The 14132-nt window shown below is 45.6% G+C and overlaps 1 protein-coding gene across 8 annotated transcripts in view; it reads left to right on the forward strand.

The window, feature by feature from the left end:
* Positions 1-14132, forward strand: part of agrn (agrin) — a 481438-nt gene that overhangs the window by 248106 nt on the left and 219200 nt on the right. The gene's annotated exons all lie outside the window — the stretch shown is intronic.

Genomic DNA, 14132 nt, shown 5'->3' on the forward strand with positions numbered 1-14132 from the left:
CCTTTGTCCTCATCTATTGAGTTCTAAATTTCTCCCAGTCTTCTGGTTTGCCAATTCTTCTGGCCAATGTACATGCCTCTTCCTTGGCTTTAACACTATCCTTGACTTCCCTCGTCAGCCACGGTTGAGCCGCCTTCCCCGTTTTATTTTTTCTCCAGACAGGGATGAACAATTTCTGGAGTTCATCCATGTGGTCTTTAAATCTTCACCATTGCATCTCCACTGTCAACCCTATAAGTACAATGTGCCCGTCTATCCTAGCTAATTCCCGTCTCATACCTTCAAAGTCCCCCTTATTCAAGTTCAGGACCCAAGTCTCTGAATTAACCGGGTCACTCTCCATCCTAATGCAGAATTCCACCATATTATGGTCACTGTCACCCAAGGGGCTTTGCACAACAAGATCACTAACTAATACTTATTCTTTACACAATACCCAGTCTAGGATGGCCTGCCCTCTAGTTGGTTCCTCTACATATTGGTTTAGAAACCCATCACGTATACATTCCAGGAAATCCTCACCTCAGCACTATAACCAATTTGTTTGGCTCAATCTATCTGTTGATTAAAGTCACCCATGATAACCGCTGTACCTTTGCTACACGCATCCATAATTTCCTGCTTGATACTATCCCCAAACTCCCTACTGCTGTTTGGTGGTCTGTGTACAACTCCAACAAGCATTTTCTGCCCATGGCTATTTCGTAGTTCTACCCATACTGATTCTACAGCATCCAAGCTAATGTCTGCTCTTTAACCAGCAATGCCACCCCCACCTCCTCATCCTTTCTGTCTATCCCTCCTGAATATCGAATACCCCTGTATGTTTAGTGTAGATGGTTTATGCATGCAACCTATAATGTAGCAACCTCAATCCCACTTCTGACACCATGTAAAGGTTGGATGTCTAACACACTGTAACCTTTACTGAGTCCTTTATTAAAGCACATGGTACACACGTCCCAGCACTGACTGCATCTAGTCTTCAGGCGTGCTGGAACCAACAGGGTGGAACAAGGGAGGATATCACAGTTATACTGATATGGGTAGGCGTGGTTAGTGGTATTGAGGTAGCTACATTATAGGTTGCATGCAGAAACCATCTACATTTAGCTACTAGCCTTGGTCACCCTGGAGCCATGTCTCCTTAATTCCAACTATATCATATCCCTTAACTACTAACTGCGCATTCAACTCATCATCCACCTTATTTCGAATGCTCCTCAAAATGTTTCTTATCTCCCTTCTACATTTCGCTTCTGTCCTCCTTTTAGGGCCCTCTATCTCTTTGCATTGGGTCCCATCCTCCTGCACTGTTAGTTTAAACGTGACCTTTCCTACACTCTCTTTCCCGCTAGCTGCACGGATACGTGTCCACGTTGTTGACTCCACCCCCCCCCCCCCCACTCTTTAGTTTGAACCTATCCATGTAGCACTAGAACCCATCTGTGTAGCACTAGCACTGTAGGACTCTTTGACTATCGCTCTATCACTCTATGACTCTATACATTCCTCCCCATCTGTGGCAGAATCTAATGTTGTTAAAGGATGTGCCCACCTGTGGTCTTTGGAAAATAATTACATCTGTAATTAATTTAGCTGCATGTGTTCTAACTGTTCGCCCCATGTGCTATTTAAAAAGTTGTAGCTGTATTTTGGATCATTTATCTATTTCACGACATCCCTCCAAAACGGGAAGAGAATGAAATTGATGCATTTGACGTCCTGCTGCTTCATTACCAGGACGCACACGTTGCCTGAGCCCATTGGTGTTATGTACAAACGCGGGTGGAGAGCTATGCATTGAGTAATGGAATCAGGGAATCATGTTACAGGTTTACAAGACTTTATTTTGGCTGCATTTGGAGTATTGTGGGCAGATCTGGTCACCCCATTATAGGAAGGGCGCGGAGGCTTTGGAGACCTACCAGAATGCTGCCTGGATTAGAGAGAATTAACTCTCACGAAAGGTTGGACAAACACAGATTATTTTCCCTGGAACATCAGAGGGACATCATGATGAAACTGTTCATGTCGTCGTTGAGACCTCGCTCAGACTACTGCGTCCAGTTCCTGTCGTCCAGCTGTAGGAAGGATTTCGTTAAGTTGGGAAGGATGCTAAAGGGATTCACCAGGATGTGACCTAGGCTTACAGCTTTAGGTTATAGGGAGAGGTTAGATAAGATGGGACCTTGTTCATTGGAGCGTAGGAATGCTGAGGGGGGACCTTGTCAGGGTGTACAAGATCATGGGGGGGACGGTTAAAGTGTGCGCTCACAGTCCTTTGCCCACAGTAGAGGTTTCTATAATTAGACGGCAAAAGCTAATAGTGAGAGGGGAGAGATTTTGGAGCGATCTCGTGGTCTACTTTTGCTGAGGTTAGTCCGTTTCTGGAATGAGCTGCCAAAGGAAGCTCCAGAAGCAGATGCAATTATGACATTTAAAAGAATTATACAGATCTTTGTATATGGATATACAAATATACTTTGTATTTGGATATAGACAATAGGTGCAGGAGTAGGCCATTCGGCCTTTCGAGCCAGCACCGCCATTCAATGTGATCTTGGCTGATCATCAACAATCAGTACCCCTTTCCTGCCTTCTCCCCATATCCCCTGACTCCGCTATTTTTAAGAGCCCTATGTAGCTCTCTCTTGAAAGCATCCAGAGAACCTGCCTCCACCGCCCTCTGAGGCAGAGAATTCCACAGACTCACCACTCTCCGTGAGAAATGTCAGGACGTTTTACTCAAGCAAGGCTTTCCTTGTTTCCATGATATATGCATGTCAAATGTGAAGGAACTTTTCTTGTTCCACTGAAAATTGGGTTCACTGAAAGGGGTGAAGGGGTGTTCTGTCAGCCTGTGTTTTGCGTTTAGCCTGCATGTGTGCGATTGAGGTATATGGTCAATGGGGCGATTGTGGTCCTCACACATGTTGAAGTCAATGTGGATGTGTAGCTTAATTGGCTGCTGTAAATTGCCTGTTGTGAGTAAGGAGTAGATGTGAAAGTGGGATAACATAGAACCAGGGGCGGCATGGTGGCACAGTGGCAGAGTTGCTGGCGTGCAGCACTAGAGATCCAGGTTCGATCCTGACTACAGTTATGGTCTGCATGGAGTTTGTGCATTCTTCTTGTGACCACGTAGGTTTTCCTCTGGGTGCTCCGATTTCATCCCACACTCCAAAGACGTACAGGCTTGTCGGTTACTTGGTTTCTGTAAATTGTAAATTGTCCCCAGTGTGTAGGATAGTGCCAGTGTATGGGGTTTCGCTGGTCGACGCGATCCGGGAGGGCTGAAGGACCTATTTCCATGCCCTATCTCTAAAGTCTCAACTAGTGTGAATAGTGGATCGATAGTTGGCGTGGACTCGACAAAGTTTCCATGCTGTAACTTGCATTCAATCAATGACTCAAGTCCAACGTCACATGTTAAAAGTCTGATCAGTCTAATGAAGTGTCCCGACCTGAAACGTCGTCTGTCCATTCCCTCCACAGATGCTGTTGACCCACCGGGTTTCTCAGCACCTTTTTTGCCAGGATTCCAGCATCTGCAGTCTCTTGTGTCTTACCTGTTTTTATTTGTGATCAAACTACTGAATCCTACTTTTGAGCAGCCTGAAGTGCCGCATCGTGACTTTGAACAAAGCGCAATTGTCCCACTGTTCCACTGACATGTCATTAGGCAGATTAAAATGTTCGTTTTACCCCTCTGAGCAGTTATTATCAGTGTTGGCTTCAGACCAATTCAGCTTCCCGTCTCTCCTTTTTTCTGCTGTTTTCTATAATTTGACTGAAATTGTGAAATTGTGGTCCTTTTCTCTCCTTCACGCTATAACCTCTGATTATTAAGAGATTTAAATAAATTAGTCTGCCATTATGAGTAAAATGCAGCTGCGACATTCCTTGATCATTGTTTCTGCCATGTAAGAGTACAACACCAAATTTAATAATTAATACTGCTGGATGCCAGGAAGCTTTGATGGGAGATATATATGTTTTAATTCCATTGCCTGCACAAGAGTATATACTTTGCTCAGTTGAAAATCAAAGCGCATCCAATTTAAAGTAATGTAAATGCAATAACAAATGCAGGACTAAACAGGATTAAATTGAATGGAGGCTGTCGGAGATGCAGTCATATGTTGTTTTTCTCCACAAAGAAAGTGTTGGCAAGTGGACTGGTAAAACGAAGGTTTACAGGGATATGATCCAAAAACAGGCAGGTTGGACAGGCGTAGGTGGGGCATCTTGGTCGGCATGGGCAAGTTGGGCCGAAGGGTCTATTTCCCAAGTGGTCCACTCCAAGACTAAAAGGTATTTCTTTAATGGTGTGATTTTTGTTCTACTGCGAGGTAGATTTAGCAAATTCATTGCAGGTTTCCTTACACTCAAAATGTTCCCTTCATGAGGTGGCGCAGCATTAGAGTTACTGCCTTACAGCGTCAGAGACCCAGGTTCGATCCTGACTATGGGTGTTTGTCTGTACGGAGTTTGCACATTCTCCCCGAGATTTGCGTGGATTTTCTCCGAGATCTTCGGTTTCCCCCCGTACGCCAAAGACGCACAGGTTTGTAGATTAATTGGCTTGGTATAAATGTCAATTGTAGGATTGTCAATTGTCAATTGTCAAATGTCAGTGTGTGTAGGATAGTGTTAGTGTGCCGGGATCGCTGGTCGAAGGACCTACACTACACTAAACTAAAATAAGGTATAAAGCTGGACAAACTTGGAGTGTTTTCACTACAGCATCAGAGGAGTGAGAAGACACCTGATAGAAGTATTTACAATTGTGAGAAACATACATAGGTAGGGTGGACTATCAGAAATGTTTTTCCAAGAATGGAAATGTCAAACTCGAGTGCATAGCTTTAAGGTCAGAAGAACAGTGTTTAAAGGAGTTGTGTGGGGCAAGTTTGTTACACAGAGAATGGTGGGTCTGCATGCTCTGCCAGCGGTGGTGGTGGAAGCAGATACGATAATGGTATTAAGATCATAAGATCATGTGATCGGAGCAGAATTAGGTCATTCGGCCCATCAAGTCTACGCTGCCATTCCATCATGCTATTTAAGGCGTTACGTTGGGCTCATGGATATGCAGGGGATGGAGGGATATGGATCAAGTCCAGAGGAGATTAGTTTATCTTGGATCCATGTTCACCATGGACATTTTATGCCAAAGGGCCTAATCCAGTGCTGTACTGTTCTATGTTCAAATATGTTTTTTATAGTAGAGTGGAACACAGGAGACTGTAGATGCTGGAATATAGAAACATAGAAAATAGGTGCAGGAGAAGGCCATTTGGCCCTTTGAGCCAGCACCGCCTTTCAATATGATCATGGCTGATCATCCAAAATCAGTTCCCCGTTCCTGCTTTCTCACCATATCCCTTGATTCTGTTAACCCTAAGGGCTAAATCTAACTCTCTCTTGAAAACATCCAGTGAATTGGCCTCGACTGCCTCCTGTGGCAGAGAATTCCACAGATTCACAGCTCTCTGGCTGAAAAAGTTTTCTCTCATCTCAGTCCTAAATGGCCTACCCCTTGTTCTTAAACTGTGACCCCTGGTTCCGGACTCCCCCAACATCAGGAACATTTTTTCCTGCATCTAGCCTGCACAATCCCTTAAGAGTATTGTATGTTTCTATAAGATCCCCTCTCATCCGTATAAATTCCAGTGTGTGTGAAGCATTAATGCTGATGCAGGTTGTGATCCCAAACGTCAACCACTTCTCTGCCTCTGACTGCAAATGCAGCTTGACCCCTTCAGTTCCTCCAGCAGTTTTTTTTTTTTTTGCCAGTAGATTAAGGTATCACAGATTATAATGGCACTATATAAATGCAAATGGGATACGCTCCATATTTCAAGTTCTAACAATGGATCATAAATAGGCTACTCTATATAGTCTGTTATGAGAAAAGAAATATTTTGACAGGATAAGGGAGATGATAACACCCCTGGACTGATTGGTTTATTTTGTGTCTTTGCACAGAATGTTCTAAATAATACTGTGGAAACATAAAACCTATCTGTGGAAAATGTTATTACTACAATCCAAAATCTTAAATCGCTAACCTAAATAAAATGAATAATTTAAACGAAAGGAAGGACATTGAGTCCTTTCCACAGTTGTCTAGATAGTGCAATCAAGGGAGAAGGCAGGCACGGGTTATTGATTGGGGATGATCAGCCTTGATCACAATTAATGGCAGTGTTGACTCAAAGGGCCGAATGGCCTCCTCCTGCACCTATGTTCTATGTTTCTATGTCTCAATGTCTCAGTGGCCGGCCTGTACACAGTGCAATCCCAAAAGCTGCAAGTGAGGTTGAGGAGGTCAGCTTAACTTGTCAACTCGTTCGACACAGAGAGACATTGTGGGCCGAAGAGCCTGTTCCTGTGCTGTATTGTAATGCCACTAATCTAAACTCAATCAAGTGTAAGTTCTGACAAAATCCTTGCGCTTAGACACAAAATGCTGGAGTAATTCAGCGGGAGAGGCAGCATCTCTGGAGAGAAGGAATGGGTGACGTTTTAGGTCGAGACCCTTCTTCAGAATCTGAAGACTTCTGTCAGTCTGAAGGAGGGTCTCGACCCGAAACGTCACCCGTTCTTTCTCTCCGGTGATACTGCCTGTCCCACTGAGTTACTACAACATTTTGTGTCTATCTTCGGTGTAAACCAGCATCTGCAGTTCCTTCCTACACATTATACGAAAGATGTGTATGATTCCTTTATCATCTTACATCAGTGAAGATATGTTTGCATGCAAGCATACCCTACAAATTATATTAGACACACGAAACTACAGATGCTGGTTTATTTAAAAAAAGACACAAGGTGCTGGATTAACTCATTGGGGCCGGCAGCATCTCTGGAAAACATGGATAGGTGAGTCGGCCCGAAACATCACCCATTCCTCTCCAGAGATGTTGCCTGTCCAGCAGAGTTACTCCAACATTTTGTGTCTACCTTCGATTAAAACCGGCATCTGTAATTCTTTCCTACACTGCAGTTCCTTCCTACACAAAATCCTTGTGGTATGGTTCTTGGCATTGATGCACAGAGAGACCTTGGTTCAAGTCCTTAACTATATGAAATTGGCAAATGCCAGCAGATAGAGTGGTAAAGAAGGCATATTGTACACTTTCCTTGATTACGACAAATGGCACAATGGGCTAAGTGTTCGGCTGGCAACCGGAAGGTAGCTGGTTCGAATCCCGCTTGGAGTGCATACTGTCGTTGTGTCCTTGGGCAAGACACTTCACCCACCTTTGCCTGTGTGTGTCCTTGGGCAAGACACTTCACCCACCTTTGCCTGGGTGTGTGGATGTAATTATGTGAAGCACTTTGGGGTCAATGCAAGTTGACTAAAAATGTGCTATATAGATAAAGAAATTTAATTTAATTTAATTGTTCAGGGCATTGAGTATAAGAGTGTATAACATTAAATATTCTATTATCGAATAAGATCATGGCTTAGCATTGACTCCAGTAGTACTTGAGGCACTAACCCCACATCCTTTGATTTAATTACGACCTTTATGGGGCTGCACGGTAGTGCAGAGGTAGATTTGCTGCCTTACAGTACAAGAGACCTGAGTTCGATCCTGAGTTCGGGTGCTGTCTGTACGGAGTTTGCACGTTCTCCCTGTGACCACGTGGGTTTTCTCCGGGTGCTCCGGTTTCCTCCCACATCCAAAGATGCACAGGTTTGTAGGCTTTGGTAAATTGTCCCTAGCATGTAGGACAGTGCCAGTGTACAGGGATCACTGTGCAGACTCGGTAGGCCAAAGGACCTGTTTCCGTGTTGTATCTCTAAACCAAAATAAACTAAATTAAACTGAATCCAAAGCAAAACAAAACGTCTTCACTGAACCGCCACAGTCCTTTAGTGAGTTCATCACCTGTGGGTGAAGACATTTTTTCCCATCCCAGTCCGAAGTGGCCAACTCTGAGACTGGGAGCCCCTGGTTATATGAAACTCAACAATGGGAGACATTGATCCCACATTTCAGTCTGAAGAAGGGTCTCGACCCGAAACATCATCCATTCCTTCTCTCCAGAGATGCTGCCGGTCCCGCTGAGTTACTCCAGCATTTTGTGTCTATCTCCAATCGTCTTGGCCCCGCTCTGGGAGTAGGAGTGGGGGCGGATCAGGATCCGCAACGGCCGTGAGCCCCAGGCCGAGCTCGGCGATCGTTTGCCTGCTTCTGCTGCTGTTGCAGGTGAGACGTTGTCCCACTTTGGCCGTCAGTTACGCGACAGGCCGTTGGCGTGCGAAGATTTTGTGCAGGATGAAGTCCACACTCCTCCACGCCACTCCACAATCCTCCACACCATCCCATGCACCCGTCCCGCGCTACCCATGCACTAGTAGGTCGCGTAACTGGCACGCGAATGACGGCCATGTGGGACATGCCCTTAATGCCCATGCCATCCACACTAATCCCACCTCCCCGCATTTGGCCCATATCCTATTCTTATCCATGGACCTGTCCAAATGTCCTTTAAATGTTGCCTCAGTACCTGCCTCCTCCCTTCTCTGGCAGCCTGTTCCACCCTCTATGTGAAAAGGTTTCCCCTCAGGTTCCTGTTAAGTCTTTCTTCTCATACCTATGGGGCTTGATTCCCCTACTCTGGGTAAAGCATTCCGGGCATCTCCCTTATAGACTCCCCTCATGATCTTATGCACCTCTGTAAGATCACCCTTCAAAGTGGAGTTAAATGCCAGCATTGCTCAGTGGGTTGAATGGCTTAATGTTACAGAGTGAAATTCCTCATAATTGAGTTTTCTGCAATTGAGAGAGCTACAATGTCATCATAGTCCAGACCATCTTCTGTGATCCATCAAAGAGCAAATAAAAATAAATACTGCAGGTGCTGGAAATATTGTATTGTTTAAAGAAGTGGTTGCTTCTTTCAACATTAGTCAGTGTGAAGAAGGGATCCGACCCGAAGCATCACCTATCCTTGTTCTCCAGAAATGCTGCCTGACCCGCTGAGTTATTCCAGCACTTTGTGTCTTTATTTTTCTCCACATTAATCTTCAACTCACGTGGGTTTCCTGAACTCTCCTTTGGAAAGAGCTACTTTTCATGGAGATTTTCTGTCCAGTAAACTTTCTTAGCACTGAGGAGACAGTGAAGATTTCAAACAAATCCATGGGGTTTGTGTCAGATCTTCCAAACAACCTCATTGCCGCCATTGCATTTAAAACAAAAGCCTGCACTTTCTCAGCAGTGGTAACAATATGACACTATATTTGTCTCTTTGTGCTACCTGCTGTACTTGTGTGTGGCTTGATATTGGAGTTACAGCGTGGAAACAGGCACTTCGGCCTACCTACTTACTCCGCGCCGACCATCGATCACCTGTACACAAGTTCTATGTTATCCAACTTTTGCATCCTACACACTAGGGGCAATTTACAGAAACCAATCAATGTACAAACATGCATGCCTTTAGAATCTGGGAGGAAACCAGAGCACCAGGCGAAAACCCACGCGGTCACAGGGAGAACGTACAAACTCTCCCTGGTATGGCAGCAACTCTACCGCTGCGCCACTGAGCCGTCCTTAAACTTGTGTATAGTATGATTTGACTGGGCACGACACAAGGTTTGTCACTGTATCTCAGTACACATGATAATAATAATAATAATAATAAATATTATTATGTGATCATAATAAACCACTGGCTCCATGCTGACCATCCACCACCCATTCACACCAGTTCGATGTTATCATACTTTCACATCCACCCCCTACACTCTTGGGGTGATTTCACAGAGGGCCAATTAACCTACAAACCCGCACGTCTTTAGGACGTGGGCAGGAACCGGAGCGCCCAGGGGAAACCCACGCGGTCACAGGGAGAATGTGCAAACTCCACACAGTCAGCGCCCATAGTCAGGATCGAAGCGGTGTTTCGGCGCTGTTCCAATACCGGGTTTAGGATAGACTGGACAAAATCAGCAGATCTCTTTCTCAGTTGGGTATTTAGAACAATCTGGTTGATTTATGGCTATAATTATTGAGACTAGCCATTTTAGATCAAAATCATGTTATGTTTAATCACTTTAATTTAAATTCCTCAGATGTCTTGGTGGGATTTGAACTTAAATCTCTGAATCAATGGTCCAGAACATCATCTGATAATCTAATAATAAAACCACTACTCAATTGGAGGGGTAGTGGGCCGAGCGCATGACTTCGAACATACAGTCCATTGTAAAGTAAAGCAATTCTACTCTTAAAACAGGATGACAGATTGGTAGCACTATGGAAGGTGGCCTTTCGGCCCACTAAGTCGATGCCAGTTCTATGGAAGAGCATATTAGCTGGTTCCTCTCTCTACCCTTTCCCCATGACCTAACAAATCTGCTGGAGCTGGTTCGATCCTGACCTCAGATGCTGTCCGTGCAGTTTGCACATTCTCCCTATGATTGTCATAGGTGCTCCAGTTGACCCCTACATCCCAAACACATGTGGGTTTATAGATCAATTGGCCCCCCAAGTGTGTAGGGAGTGGATGCAAATGTAGGATAACATACAAATGGAGTGATGGATGGTCGGCATGGACTAGGGTTGCCAACTGTCCCGTATTAGCTGGGACATCCCGTATATTGGGCTAATTGGTTTGTCCCATATGGGACCGCCCTTGTCCCGTATTTGACTGCTACTACTCGGGTCGCGGGGACAGTCAGGTCGGAGCGCCGCGTCCGGCCCCGCCTCACCCGTCCCGATTCCATAGTGCAGCCCATGGAGTGCAGCAGCAGCGCCTCGCCCGTGGCCCCGTCCGTCGGCAGCCCGGCCAGTTGTCCGACCTTCGGACCTTCGCTTACCGCCGACACCACCACCCCTCCTTCTCATGGCCGATCATCGGTTCATGAGTTGGATGGGGTGCCGGACTTTGCGAGCGACGTTGCACGCAAAGTCCGGCGCGCGGGCCAAAACTCTTCAGCTGGCCCGCCGGCTGGGCTTTGTGTGCAATCCAGCACCCGGGCCAACTCATCATTCACCCAGCCCCGGCCGAGTCGGTCAACAAATTGCCGTGGGGAATTTGTCCCTTACTTTGACCTCATGTCCCTTATTTGGGAGTGAGAAAGTTGGCAACCCTAGCATGGACCCAGTGGGCCGAAGAGCCTGTTTTCATGCTATATCTTTCAATTAGTTCAATCAACTTTTTCTCTTTCTCTATATTCAGATAGAACATAGAGCAGTGCAGCACAAGAACAGGCCACTCGGCCCATGATGTCTGTGCCTAGCATAATGCCCAAACAAACTCTTGCAACTGCACACAATCCATATAACACCATTCCCTGCACATGCATGTGCCTGGCCAAAGGTCTCTTAAATGCCACTATTTTTATCTGCCTCAACCACCAACCGTGGCAGCACGTTCCAGGCACTCACTGTGTGAAAAAAAAAACTTGCCCCGCACATCTCCTTTAAACTTTCCCATCTCTCACCGTAAAGCTATGCCCTATAGTATTTGATTTCACACATCCTGGGGAGAAAGGTTGTGCAAGATGAGTGGAAGAACCAGATATCGCAGCAACCTCTCCCAGTAAATGCAGGTGCTGGTTTACACAGCCACAGCGGTATGTCACCAATCTTTATTGACAAAGATTGGCTGCTCAATCATTTCTACGCTACCTGAACCATAGCATTGTAACCGTAGGCACATTTGAAGATCAGTGATCACTCCATATACTTTGCATTGTGTAGTAGTCTGTTAAATGTTTACAAGACAGGCTGTGCTGTAAATATCACTAACAAGGTGGGACTAAATTGAGCGCTTGAAGGAAATAGCGTGTAACATGAGTTGATGCAAATAGTCGTTGCTTTTCAATTCTTGTTGTCAGGTCGGCTGTGAGGGAAATCGAAAGGTTTTTGTTCATGAGAAATGACACAGCATTTTCCTCCAGGAATCGAAAGGGACTCACAGTGAAGGAGAAACATTTGGAGTAATGATAATGAACATCAGTCATGGCTCAGTGGGTAATATTCTTCGCCACTGAGTCAGTAGCTACTGATTTCAAATGTTGTACCAGAAACTTGAACATACAAATCAAAAGGCAGAATACAGATCAAGCAACATCTGTGGGGTGAATGGAAGGATGGTGTTTCAGGGTAGGAGCCTTCTTCAGAGTGATCACCTGCATGTGTAAGAAAGAACTGCAGATGCTGGTTTAAATCGAAGGTGGACACAAAATGCTGGAGTAACTCAGCAGGACAGGCAGCATCTCTGGAGAGAAGGAATGGGCGACGTTTCGGGTCGACACCCTTCCTCAGACTGATGTCAGGGGACGGGGTGGGATAAAAATAGAATGTAGTCGGAGACAGTAAGACTAGTGGGAGAACTGGGAAGGGGAAGGGGATGGAGAGACAAGGCAAGGGCTATCTGAAGTTAGAGAAGTCAATGTTCATACAGCTGGGGTGTAAACTACCCAAGCGAAATATGAGGTGCTGTTCCTCCAATTTGTGCTGGGTCTCACTCTGACAATTGAGGAGGGCCAGGACAGAATGGGAATGGGAGGGGGAGTTGAAGTGCTGAGCCACCGGGAGATCAAGTAGGTTAAGATGGACTGAGCGGAGGTGCTCAGTGAAACGATCGCCGAGACTGCGCTTGGTCTCGCCGATGTAGAGAAGTTGACACCTGGAACAGTGGATACAGTGAATGAGGTTGTAGGAGGTGCAAGTGATCTCCAGCATGTTGTGTTTGCAGCTGAGTTCCTTCCAGGTCGCAACTTGAAATGCCACCAATCCATTCCCTCCACAGATATGCCCGACCCGCTGAGTTCCTCCAGCATTTTGTGTTGTGCTCAGTCTAAAGAAAGGCCCCCGACCCAAAGCTTACTCTGATCATTCCCTCCTTAGATGTTGCCTGACCTGCTGAGTTCCTCCAGCACTTTGTGTTTTGCTCAAGGTTCCTGCACCAACAGTTTTCTTGTGCCTTCAAAGATAAGGCAATGCCACACAATTTGAGGTACTGCCTTATGGAGCAGACATTAAATTGTGGTTCATCTGCTCTCTCTCTCTGACCAGAAAGGGATTATCTCAAAGAAGAGTGTTGTATTTAGCAAATTAGATGGTCTGGTGATGATTGCAATGCTGTCAATGAGATTTTGCTGAGTACATGTTGACACCAATATTCTCTTTATTAACTGCAACGCGGAAAGAGGTTTGTATAATATTTTTTTCACTGTTGAGTGTAAAATCATAATTTAGTCACTGCAAAGTCATGGGCGGCACAGTGGCACTGCTGATAGAGCTACTGCCTCACTTCTGCTGTCTGTGGGGAGTTTGCACACTCTCTGTGTGAATGTTTTCAACACCTTTAAGACTACTGCTTTAGTTTGGTTTAGAGATAAAGCACAGAAACAGGCCCTTCGGCCCACCGGGTCCGCACCGACCAGTGATCTCCGCACATTAACACTATCCTACTCGCACTAGGGACAATTTTATATTTATACCAAACCAATTAACCTACAAACCTGTATGTATTTGGAGTGTGGGAGGAAACCCAAGATCTAGGAGAAAACCCACGTGGTCACGGGGAGAACGTACAAACTCCGTACAGACAGCACCCGTAGTTGGGATCGAATCTGTCTCTGGCACTGTAAGGCAGCAACTCTACCACTGCGTCACCGTGCTGCCCTCGAATGATGAATAGGTGGCATTTCACGTCGTGATCCTCTTCAAATTCTTCGCGGTCTGAAGAAGAGGCCCAACCTGAGACGTCACCGATCCATGTCCTCCACAGACGCAGTCTGACCCGCTGAGTTACTCCAGCACTTTTGTGTTCTACGCAAGGTTCCAGCATCTGCGGTTCCTGAAAGAGCCAGTGTCGATCTTTTAGTTGGTGAAAGGTTGGCTGTTGTTTGAAAGAGAAAGGTGCATTTATTACATTCCTTTCTTTGCCTCGGAGTGCACTCTACCTCTGACGCCCCATGCTTTGCTTTTGAAGTGTACACTGAAAACCAACTGGATTGATTGATTAAAAAAAGACACAAATTGCTAGAGTAACTCAGCGGGTCAGACAGCATCTCTGGAGGGATGTTGCCTAACCCGCTGAGTTAATTCAGCACTCTGTGTCTTTTTTTAAAAAACAGCTTCTGTAGTTGT

The sequence above is a fragment of the Amblyraja radiata genome, chromosome 31 (assembly GCF_010909765.2).
Source record: "Amblyraja radiata isolate CabotCenter1 chromosome 31, sAmbRad1.1.pri, whole genome shotgun sequence".
NCBI classification, from domain to species: Eukaryota; Metazoa; Chordata; class Chondrichthyes; order Rajiformes; family Rajidae; genus Amblyraja; species Amblyraja radiata.